The sequence below is a fragment of the Pectinophora gossypiella genome, unplaced genomic scaffold, assembly GCF_024362695.1.
Source record: "Pectinophora gossypiella unplaced genomic scaffold, ilPecGoss1.1 Pgos_42, whole genome shotgun sequence".
NCBI lineage: Eukaryota > Metazoa > Arthropoda > Insecta > Lepidoptera > Gelechiidae > Pectinophora > Pectinophora gossypiella.
In genome coordinates, this window is record NW_026063252.1 from 672,877 (window position 1) to 685,932 (window position 13,056).

Genomic DNA, 13,056 nt, shown 5'->3' on the forward strand with positions numbered 1-13,056 from the left:
AGCAGTCTCGTCGTCGACGCGACGGCGAAGCATTGCAGAGCACGATGGAATCTCAACGCTTGAACGCTTCATCTGTAAACAAACCACTACTGTACTATTTGTGTTTATCTAATAGACAATAAAATACGAATTATAGCTTTTAAGTAGGTAGGTACTTACCTTTTAATGTTTTCACTTTCATTATGTGAAAAAGAGAAAATCAGTACAGAAAGTTAGACCTTACAATTATAATAATTATGTTTATATGGCTAACTTTTTTACGATTCTAAAGATTAGTACCGTATTATATACCTAAATATTTATAAATAATTGTTAAATTATTAATAACAAAATCGACTTACCTCGGGAAATCTTGAAATACAAGTGAAAAAACGCTTGTCTTGTCACTTTTTCGCGCCAACGCAACGGTTTGGGTACTGAGTTTACTTTTTTTTTTTTAATTCTGGCAAAGCAGATTCAAACAGCCAATATCGAAAAATATTGAGGTACTTATTTACTTCACTTGGTCGCATAGATGTCGATGGAATTAATAAATAAGCAATATAAAATCTAATAATAATTGTTTTTGTCACTTCAGTACCATTTAACTTTTTGAAATAAGCAACGAATATTGAGTACCTATTCTCATTAATTTTTCCATGGTTTTTGACGGGAAAGTTGTTTTCTTTATTGAATAATCTAAATATTTAATATAAAGCGAAGTAGTAATCGAAAAACATTCGCTTTAGTGTTATTATATCGGAAAAAAATATAATATATTATAATAAGTATAAATAAATATTCAATAAACAAAGTGGTACTATCTATTTTGGCTTCGTGTCAAGAAACCGCTTCATAACTCAAAAGTTTATGCGGACGTTAAGTTAATTTGTATCACAATGATGGACATTCCAGACTACGTTCTCCAAAAAAAACATAGATAGCGCTGTGTATCCATGGGCGATGGCGCAAAGAAAACTGGTTAGTAATTTGAGTTTATGGCCCCAGGAAATTAGAATCCCCCTATGTGAGACCGCGACATTTTAATAGAAAATGAGGCTATGTGGCATAATACCTTAGCGTAACCTGTGGATTCCATTGCCTACTGATTTGAAAAAATTAGAATATTTATTGTTTTTTTTATAACAAATTTAACGTAGTATATTTGGCTGTATGGGTTATGTTTCCTCTATGAACAAAATAATCAAAAAAAATAAACGTAGTGTAGTAGGTAGGCACTGGCCTAAATTGGATATTTATTTTATATGAAGACAAGGCTTAGGCCTATTTTGATCGTGATTTTCGAATATTAAATTACTAAAGTAAAGGCTGTATGGTCTTCTGATCTTTGCCTGCCTTATGTATAAGGCGAATTTAAAGAACAATAAGTCAAGAATAGTTATTATTCAATTATTATTTATATTATGGCTGTTTGGCGGGAACGGGAACGGGACAGTTGCTTTCTTCATTGAATAATCTATATAATTAATACGAAGTGGTGTTTTGTGGTTAATGATCGCATTAAGACAGTCGGAAGACATTCGCGACAGTGTTATTATATCGGAGTATTCAATAAACAAAGTGTATCTGCTTATTTTCGCTTCGTGCCAGGAAGCCGCTTCCTAACTCGAAAGTTTATGCGGACTTTTGAGTTAATTCGTTTGGGGTTCGAAGTAGGAGTCTACTCCGAGGGTGGGGGCTTAGGTTTCATCATCATCACCTTTCATCATTTCATTAATCATAAAAAAAAATACGTAAGACATGGCTGTATGGGCATAGTTGCCTTTGCTGTACCCTTCGGGGAAAACCAAAACAAAAAAAAAATATTTTTGGTCTCGTTACTGAAATTCTCTTGATATTTTCCTGTGCTACTTATTTTCTATTTTGTTAGAATTTATAGCTTATAAGTTCATCGAATCGAGCCCTACTTCCCCGTTTTTGTGTCGACATTCTACTGTAAAAACTTCTAGAACCATTATGTGTTTTGGAAAGAGCTGATATGATAAAAAGTTTGTCTATAATGTGCATTGATAAATTGTAATGTAAGTAACATACAATCAAATGACACTGTAATTATAAAGTTATTTATTATTTATAGGTGTTAGATGCTGATCGACTTTGTGATACTAACTCATACTCGTACTAAGAGATGCAAGCAACAATAACAAGTCTCTTGAAGAATGTTCCAGTCGGAGAGCTGGAAACAATTGTGTCTGTATAAGTTGTGGAATATCTTTGGCAAGCACTCAAGAAGACAAAATCACAGGCCATAGGCTTATGGAAAAAAGTGATAAGCGGTATTATATAGAAAAACAAATATCTCCGAGACAGGTAATAAAATATTAAGGATTTTAATTTATGTTGTGAAAGAGACATTTAAAAGTTTTGTGTTTGAATCATAATTGTTATAAGCCAATAATTATGATTAAACATTGTTCTAATTTCAATTTAATGTTGACAACGTTTCAATTCCATCCTTACACATTAAATAATATTGTTACAATCAGGTATATTCTGCAATATATTATTGTATGTGTATGGGGTGCCTAATTTATATTTATTGGCTCCATTGGGACGACCAAACTACAATAAATTTTTAAGAACATTCATATTTGCTTTCAGATGCCTGATGGATGCTTGGATTAAAGATGGATGGTTGTTTGCAGGATGAGCTCACATCAAAAGCATTAATATCTAGTGAACAGTAAAGCTGTGTTAAGTCTCCCATTGTATTGTATGTAGTTAGTAGGTATTTATGTTCATAGATGTTGGTTGTTAAACTACATATGAGCTTAATCACTTTATATTATTATATCATTAAATAAATAAAAAAAATATGGGTATTTTTATGTTATTGTTGTTTTTCTATACCTACTTACTAATAATGTAACCATACATCTCATCATCTCCTATCACGTAGGTTGTGAGGTGGACAGCCAACTTCATCAAGCCCGTTATAGGGTTATTACTGAGCCACCAAAGTCCCCTGACATGCTTTATGTAACAACTATGTATTTACATAAGTAAGTAGTAACCGGGACCAATCGCTTCACATGCCATCTGAAGGATCACAAGTCCAAACTGGGTTCGAACCCTGGATAGTGAGCCCGTCAGTCAGCCACTCTGGATCACAGAGACCGAGAGTACTTGATTAAGTTGATATTTTATTTAAACTATTTGATTAATTGTAGAAATATTTTGTATGAGTATGAGTTGCACCTACTTACCTATGACATACTTTGAATTATATAATAAAACAACATACTTCTAAAAATATATCTATTATTTTTTTAAACAAAATTGTTTCTTTTATATAGATTTTAATGATGTCGTTAAGTGCCATTTCTACTGATAGGATCTCACAATCAGTGGTTTAGGTAGCAACACTATTCTATACCTACATATCTGATCCATACTGTCTACGGATCCATATAACAATACATACCTCTGCCGTCAAATTATATGTTGTCAATAATTAAGAAAAAAGGTATTTATCACGTTAAATCTGGACAGCGCATCTATATTTTTTTTGGAATATAGTTTGAAAAATATCTCATTAGTTTTCTTATAAAACATTTAAATTACCTATAATGTTCCTGGTGCTGTTTCTAGTACCTACCTACTCAACATCTAAGTTACACCTGTCATTTTCTTCTCAGCTGAAAAGGAAAGGGACAGGTAAACAACGCGAAAAACTTTAGGAATACACGTCAATTTTAGGCAGAAAATTAAAAAGAAAACCTTCCAAAATTTTATATTGGCCAATAACCCAAAAAAATTCAAGTTAACAGCACACGGCAAAAGAATTGCATATGAACGAGATGCCAATTTTATAATTAACAGTTGTCAATCATCCGTCCTTTCCTTTTCGGCGGATAAGAAAATGACAGGTGTAACTTAAAATAAAAATAATTTCGTTTTTTTTTCACCAGCGACTGAATTTGACCAAGATTTAAATTGGTCTTGTAGAAAAAGAATAGTTCCAGGTGTGATAGCTTTTCCAGGCAGTAGGGTGTCTCCCTGATGCGGAGCAGTTTTTGAAAATCGAGTAGCATTTCCTTAATCATCTTGACGTTTCGATCATACCCCTATATATTATTTTCACCTCCGAGGCATTTTTTGAAAAAAAAACAATTTTTTGTATGGCGGCCATCTTGTTTTTCCGCCATTTTGATTTTTTTTCATTCACGATAGAATTTGACCAAGATTTAAATAGGTTCTGTGAAAAAATAATCGTTCCAGGTGCGATAGTTGCGCCAGGCCATAGGGTGTCTCCCTGATGCTGAGCAGTTTTCCAAGATCTGGAAGTTTTCTCATACTCAACAATACGTTCCGATTACAACCCCATACACAATTTTTACCCCCGAGGCATTTTCAGGAAAAACGAAAATTTTGTATGGCGGCCATCTTGATTTTCCGCCATTTTGATTTTTTTTCACCGGCAACTAAATTTAACCAAGATTTAAATAGGTATCGTGAAAACTAAAAAGTTCCACGTGCGATAGTTTTACCAGGCCATAGGGTGTCTCCCTGATGCGGAGCAGTTTTTCAAGATCGAACAGTTTTTCCATACTCAGCTTGACGTTCCAATTACACCCCTATACATCATTTTTACCCCCGAGGCATTTTCAGGAAAATTAAAAAATTTGTATGGCGGCCATCTTGTTTTTCCGCCATTTTGATTTTTTTTCACCGACAATAGAATTTGACCAAGAATTAAATAGATTTCGTGAATAAAGAATCGTTCCCGGTGCGATAGTTTTGCCAGGCCGTAGGGTGTCTCCCTGATGCGGAGCAGTTTTTCAAGATCGAACAGTTTTTCCATACTCAGCTTGACGTTTCGATCACACCTCCCATACATCATTTTTACCTCCGAGACATTTTCTAGAAAAAAGAAATTTTGTATGGCGGCCATCTTGTTTTTCCGCCATTTTGATTTTTTTTCACCGGTGATTGAATTTGACCAGGAATTAAATAGGTTTCGTGAAAAAAAAATTGATCCAGCTATAATAGTTGCGCCAGGCCGTAGGGTCTCTCCCTGATGCGGAGCAGTTTTCCAAGATCTGGAAGTTTTCCCATACTCATCGGAAGATCTCGATCACACCCCCCATACATCATTTTTACCCCCCGACGCTCCTTCTGGGAAAACAACCCTGTCAGTGAGTCAGTGAGTCAGTGAGTCAATAATATAATAATTGTGGAAAGAATGACGGGGGTACGAAGATGTTTGATACATTTATAGTTTTTGACTAAACTGAAAATTATGTTGTCTATCTCAAGTATGATAGCGTTATTGATTTATGATTTTGTTTCATTTAACGATTTTCTAGTAAAACAATGAAATTTGAAAAACACATTTTATTTATTAAGTTCATAAAACTGTTTAAAGTACAATAGATAAAAAAAAATATATTTTGAAATAACAGTTACCATATTAACTATTTCTACTATATACATTAAATGTTTCCATAGCTTGTAGTACTCTGACATTAGTCAGAGACTTTATTTACGATGGAATTTACTGTGTTGTGAATACACGAAAATGCGATTCCAACATATTTATGAAATAATGTTACATATAAATATAAGTACTGAAATTACACAAGGTCTTTGAAATATTGTTAATTAATTTTTCAGTCTGTCCCAATATATCATCATAACTATCTTTTACCACATATTGGGCTTTCACTAAAACATCACTTTTTTCTTGATTTTCACTTGTATTTGAAGCACCTAAATCCACTATGCTGATTTTAATTAACTTGGTGGCTTTCTCCGCGTTCCGATTTTGCACAAATGAAGATGACTGCTTCCATTTTCCGCATTTAACTTTAGATTTAATTATCTTCCTCTTCTTTTTCTTATCACTTTTCAGCTTTTGACTCTTGTTATCATGAGGCGCCGTCGATTTTGTGGTAGTCGCTTGAACAGGATACCTTTCATCGAAGTCAGCAAGCGGATCTTGCGCGTAAGGGTAGAATAAATCATCTTCGATAACATTTGTTAAATTATTCGACATGTTCTGAAACAATAAAACGTATCACATTAATTTATGTATAAAATAAAATACAAACATTTGATTTTATTTATAAAATAAACCACAGTACTTACCAAAGTACTTAGCAGGCATCGCTTTTAGTGCTACACCTTCGAAATTATGATGATGATTTTTAACCGTCAACGGTGTCTACGTATTTCTCCACGAGTAACTGAAAATACAATGACAGATTAGACTATACCCCTCAACACATATAAAATAAAGTAATAGGTAGTTTATGCACACAATAACACAATAAACGAATATTACCTGTTCATACTTATTTAAGCTACAAGTTTCAACTTGTTCACCCAGCTCCTTTGACATCAGGTAACACGAGTACAGCGCGGATGCCAGCACTTGATCTTCTTTATCATATGCGCCGTATATACTTCTCACTTATTTTGGTCTGTCCGTGTTCGAATCAAGTTTTTTCCTGCAAGTCAAATTCATTAGCAGATTGCTTCATGTCTTTATACAATTTGCTGTCCTGTCATCCAATACCAGATTGGCTCAACGATCTCCAGAATTATGACATAAAGTGATAATATAATTTGAGACTCACAAAGTACCATACGAAAATATCAGAAATTCTATCCAGATTGGCGCGAGTCGTCATTGAATTAAAGAACAGCTTCGGTCCTGTCATTTAATACCAGATTGGCTCAACGATCTCTAGAATTATGACATAAAGTGATAATATAATTGAGACTCACAAAGTGCCATACGAAAATATCAGAAATTCTATCCAGATTGGCGCGAGTCGTCATTGAATTCAGGAACAGCTTCGGTCCTGTCATTCAATACCAGATTGGCTCAACGATCTCTAGAATTATGATATAAAGTGATAATATAATTTGAGACCCACAAAGTACCATACGAAAATATCAGAAATTCTATCCAGATTGGCGCGAGTCGTCATTGAATTCAAGAACAGCTTCGGTCCTGTCATTCAATACCAGATTGGCTCAACGATCTCTAGAATTAGACATAAAAGTGACGATACAATGTGTTACCCAAAAATTACCACATGGGCGTTAGAAATTCTATCCAGATTGGCGCGAGTCGTCATTAAATCCAAGAACAGCTTCGGTCCTGTCATTCAATACCAGATTGGCTCAACGATCTCTAGAATTAGACATAAAAGTGACGATACAATGTGTTACCCAAAAATTACCACATGGGCGTTAGAAATTCTATCCAGATTGGCGCGAGTCGTCATTAAATCCAAGAACAGCTTCGGTCCTGTCATTCAATGCCATATTGGCTCAACGATCTCTAGAATTAGACATAAAAATGACGATACAAACAAAAATGGGTCTCGTGAGGAGGCTCGGTGTCGCTCAGCGGGCAATGGAGAGAGCTATGCTCGGTATTTCCCTGCTGGATCGAATCAGAAATGAGGAGATCCGCAGGAGAACTAAAGCCACCGACATAGCTCGGAGAATTGCAAAGCTGAAGTGGCAGTGGGCAGGACACATAGCGAGGAGAACCGATGGCCGATGGGGCGGAAAGGTTCTGGAGTGGCGACCACGTGTCGGACGACGCTCAGTGGGTAGGCCCGCTACAAGGTGGACCGACGATCTGGTGAAGGTCGCGGGAAGCCGCTGGATGCGGGCAGCGCAGGACCGATCGTCGTGGAGATCCTTGGGGGAGGCCTATGCCCAGCAGTGGGCGTCATACGGCTGATGATGATGATGATGATGATGTTAGAAATTCTATCCAGATTGGCGCCAGTCGTCATTAAATTCAAGAACAGCTTCGATTCTGTCATTCAATGCCAGATTGGCTCAACGATCTCTAGAATTAGACATAACAGTGATGATACAATGTGTGACCCAAAAATTGGTGTCAGAAATTCTGTCCAAATTGGCGTGAGTCGTAATTAGATTCAAGGACAGCAAATTGTAATAACATAATGAATTTGACTTACATGATATAATTCCCATAGCGGAAGCTTTTTCGTAATAGTGTGATCAATTAATTTAACTATTTATAAAAGAATCAAAATCACTCTCTAGCTCACTTGTCATGCCCGGTCAAGGCAAAAATCTATACTGAATTACATTACACATTGCACAGATTGTGCCTCGTATGCATTGAGGAATGTGGGCTATATACTATACCATATATTATATCAATCAGGTATCCTCTGACTCGTGGGAAACTTTTTATTAAACAACGAGTTTCAGTTACTGACTTCGCTTGATAAATTATTTTTATTGCAGGGTACAGATTTACCTACTTAAATTGCCGCGGAGCGAGGGACTCTTTTTAAAAAGCAAAAATTGAAGTTTGAATTTAAACTTTTTAATGCGTACTTTACAGTGGTCAACTTAAGACTAAACTTACGAGCTAATTCTCTAGTCTAAGAGAGCTATGAAAACAACAATACCTCCCGGTAGTTCTGGCTTATCTATAGCTGAATGCGCAGGACGGATGTTGTTCGTCTGCGCCGGAGGTCTGCGAATGCGCTTCATGCAATACTTAGAAAGCTTACGTCGGGACTCTTACAGTACCCGCGGTAGGTCCGGAATACATAACTCCTCCCTCCATAAGATTGGAATTATCGGAGGGGTGGTTTTCAGCCCTTTGATGATTCCGATCTGATAATATGAAATTCTTAAAACGTTTAAATGAATATATGAAAATACTTAAAATTACGATTACATAGAGAAGTAGAGTCCCTATACTAATGTTCCTTGCGTTCACTACACTTCCATATGTGCTCACTTCACTAACTAATTCACTTTCACTATTTTTCAGGACATGGGACAGGCTTTGCAGGGTCTGTAAATCTATTTCATCCAGGTTAAGTGGTTTCTTCGAGACGACAGGCTTTGACGTCGACAGTGATGGTAGATCAATTATTGGAAGTTTCTCGTATAAAACGTTGCCCGCCTTCGATCGGTGTTGTTTCAGAGTTGCATTTTGGATTGTTATTTCGCAGGCGTCTTCGATGGTAAGTATATAGGTTCCTTCAACATATGTTCTAGTGACATCCTCTCCACATTGTGACGTCATTAGGGTAGCGGTTTTGCAGTAGAATATCCAACGATTTGACTCTATCGGCTGTAGCTTGAATTTTGTTATATCCACGTGAATAGGGGAACACATGGTGGTATTAACGACGAACTTCAGTAGATCGGTGATGCAGACATCTTCCATGGTTGCCGGAACAATGGAGTCTTCATGACACATGAAGGTGCTTCTTTCTATTTCCAGGCAAGAGTGGGAGAGCGACAGAGCTTTCGACTGATTCACAATAAGGTAAGGGTATTTGGGAATTATTAGGGTAGTTAGATTTAGGTTATCTGTTACAGGTAATGACAAGACTCGATAATAATGATAACTCTCGGATCTGACTAACGGAACTTCAATAATAAAGGTAATCTGATTTTCTTTAGAAAACGCTTTTAACTCTACACATTGTTCAATTCTTATCAAATTATTTAACTCTACGGGATAAACCAATTTATCAGTTAATTCTATTTTCCTAAGTACAGTCATAAATTCATCGGTATCAATAATCGATTGATGTAAAGTTCCTACCTTACTAAATGCAACGGCAGTTTCAATTTCGTCCAGCTTTATGTAGAGCATTTGGAAGTTATGTAGGAAAAGACTATAGACATGGATAACTTTATTTATACTTTGGCTTTTTTTGGATTGATTCATTTAGTAATATTTTCAAATCGTGTATTTCTTTATCGAGCTGGATAAAATTGTTCTTCGTAGCATTTGTTACATTTGCAACAGATCCCATAATTTCGGTTATCAAGGCGATTTTCATAGAGACACTATGTTGTTGTTGTTGTAAGTTACTGATCTGACTATCGTACCTTATTGCGTCTTCGTTGTCTAAGTTCCCCGTTAAAACTTTAATTAGTGAACCTATTGGGTTTAACAGTCCTCGTTTTTGTCTGACAGAAGGAATAAGTTGTCTAAACTTTTGTATGGTTATGTTCTTTATATGTTCAGTTTGCACTTTAATATCAGTGCATTCGGAGGTAATGTTTTGTTTAAAGTAATGTAGCACATGTTCATTTAGATCCGCAAGTCGATTAACATTGAGCTCTAAATCTTCGTATACAAGGTTTAAATCTAATGTCTTAAAAATTAACCATTTGTCGTAGGTAATAATGGCGCGTCCCTTTCTCACAGGAAGTATTCCAGGATTCCGTTCAATCTTCTGCAGTTGAAGGGCCTGGTTCTGGCTCTGGATGCTCATTACCAGCAGCACGGTCGCGAACCTGTGGGGGCCGTCGAATATCCTTAATAGTTACCTTAGTTTCGCGGTTCCTAACGTGGATGGGTACAGTGTTTCTAACTATATTTCCGGATACTATTGCCCTTTCAAAACGTGGTTTGTCTTTGCTACGTCTAGTGTTCACTCCTTTGATGTAAACTGTATCTCCTTCGTCTAAGTTAATGTTTTTCTCACCTCCTCGCTTTTCCCTAATATTTTCCTTGTGGTCTATCATTTTCTCTGTTAGGTACTTATATAAGAATTTTGTTCAGTTCGCATGATCGTTGATTAATTTTTGGGTATAATGTTTATTAAAATCTACATCAAACGCGTTTGAGGAATCCGTGTGTCCTAATACTACTTCGAATGGGGTTAATCCAGTAGTAGAGTGTATTGTATGATTGTATGCCATGATAGCATATGTCATGACGGAAGCTGCGTCGGTAAGTTTTCGCTCATACTTTGCAATACGATAGAATATAATATAGAAACCTCTCTACTATTCCCATGGAATTTGGGTTGTGCGGAGTTCCGATATGAAGGTTTATTTTGTAGAAACATAAGGTTTCTTTCAAAAGGGTATTGTTAAACTCTGTGCCGGGGTCTACATTTATGATTCTAGGGGTACCGTAATAAGAAAAGTACGAAATTAATGCGCGTACTATTTCAGGGGTGTTTTTGCTTGGGATAGGGATAGCTTGTCCCAGTTTGCTGAAAGCATCTACTATTGTGAGGAAGTATTGTCCTTCTATAGAGAATACATCCATAAAAAGTTCTTGAAACGGTTTATTCTGAGTTTGCGTTAACTGTAATTCCGGTTTGAAGGGTTTCCGATCGTATTTAAGTTTTTTGCATGTTTCACAGGAATTGATAATAGCGGTTACTGTAATGTCCATATTGTTCCAATAATAGACACGTTTTAATTTCATTAAAGTTTCTTTTATACCACGGTGACATGTAGAGCCTTCGTGATATTTCAGCACTATCTGTCTCTGTTCTTCTTCATTTTCAACGGTTATTACTCTTTTGGTACATTCCATGAGATTTACAGTGCCCTTCTTGAATAGGGATATAAATGCCTGTACAAACTGTTTGCGATGAATTTCACTCTCGAAGTAAATGAATTGTTTTATTTTGGGTCTTACATGACCTTTCAGGAATTCTTTTACTAAATCCGGTCTATTTAAAGGTAAGGTTACTTCAATTATTCTTTGATTTGTATTGGACAAATTATTAATTGATGTTTCATTTCTGTTCCAGGTATAAACCAGTATCTGATTGGGTTTGCTGTCGATCGCTTCGTTCAAGATGGGGATTCCATTGGTATCAATATCGCGTGCGGAATGGATCGTATCGGTATTACTATTAGTGTTTTCAGGGATTGTAATGGTACTTTCCGATGGTGAGACGATTGGGAATTGGGACTCCAATTCGTTGTGTCCCGCCCTTGGGGTCTCGCTTCCATCGTCCGATGAGAGTACTATTATATCATCTGTGTTTACTTGCTCATAACGTCGATTTTGGGGTCGGCTTCCTAATCTGACTACTTCGTTTACCACGTCGTCCAAGTAGGATCTAAGTCTATGTTCACTTTCATCAATATTGACTTGCATGGATTCCGAATCGTTACCTACTGCGTTTACCCTTATTCTGGATAATGCATCAGCATTGTTATTCTGTTTTCCTGCTTTATATACGACATCGTAATCAAACTCTGCCAAACGTAGTTTCCAACGAGTTAATTTACTATTGGTTTCTTTCATGGACTTTAACCATGTTAGTGGGCGATGATCTGTATATATGGTGAATTTATTCCCATATAGGTATGGGCGGAAGTATTTAGTAGCCCACACAATGGCAAGAAGTTCCTTTTCAGTTGTGCTATATCGGGTTTCTGCATCGTTTAAAGTACGACTAGCGTATGCGATTGGTTTATCCGAACCGATTGGTCCTTGAGATAGGACTGCACCTATCGCATAGTCTGAGGCATCAGTGGTAAGTACAAAGGGTTTTGTGAAATCCGGAAATTGTAGCAAAGGGGCATTTACCAAAAGCTCCTTACACTTTTCAAATGCGTTAATGTATTCTTGATTGATCTGAATCCGATTTCTTTTTTTTAAACCGTTAGTGAGTGGGCGTGTTAGTTTGGAAAAATCTTTTATAAATTTTCGATAATATCCGACTAAACCAAGAAAGCTTTTAATTTCCGTAGTTGTTTTTGGCAAAGGGAATTTCAAAACGGCTTTAATTTTGTCATCGTTTGGTTTCAAACCTTCCTTAGTTATTACATGGCCTAAATAGAGTACTTCTTTACGAAGAAACTCGCATTTATCAAGTGTGACTTTAAGATTTGTTGCTCTTAATCTTTCAAATACCTTTCTCAGCTTTTCTAGGTGTTCTTGTAGGCTGGATGAATAAACGATTATATCGTCGAGATACACCAAGCAATGTAATCCTTGCAAGCCGCGGAGGACATTGTCCATTGCTCGCTGGAACGTCGCAGGTGCGGTTTTAAGACCGAAAGGCATACGGGTAAATTCGAAATGACCGGCTTGCGTAGAGAACGCAGTTTTGTGTCGATCCTTCTCGGCTACTTCTATTTGGTGGTATCCACTCGCTAGGTCGATGGTACTGAAGTATGTAGATTTGCCTAGTTTGTCAAACAAGTCGTTGATGTTTGGAAGTGGATACTTATCGTCGACTGTGATGTCGTTGAGGCGGCGGTAATCAATTACCATACGGAATTTGGTTTTTCCAGAAGCGTCTTGTTTTTTGGGGACCAAGTGCACTG

General features: G+C 36.6%; 1 long non-coding RNA gene across 1 annotated transcript; it reads left to right on the forward strand.

Annotated features, from left to right (window-relative positions):
* Window positions 1–1,797: 1,797 nt before the first annotated feature.
* On the forward strand, window positions 1,798–2,822 carry LOC126381272 (uncharacterized). Its single transcript, XR_007568760.1, has 3 exons — window positions 1,798–1,988; window positions 2,078–2,310; window positions 2,602–2,822. It is a non-coding gene; the product is annotated as an uncharacterized LOC126381272 (long non-coding RNA).
* The last annotated feature ends 10,234 nt before the right edge of the window (window positions 2,823–13,056 follow it).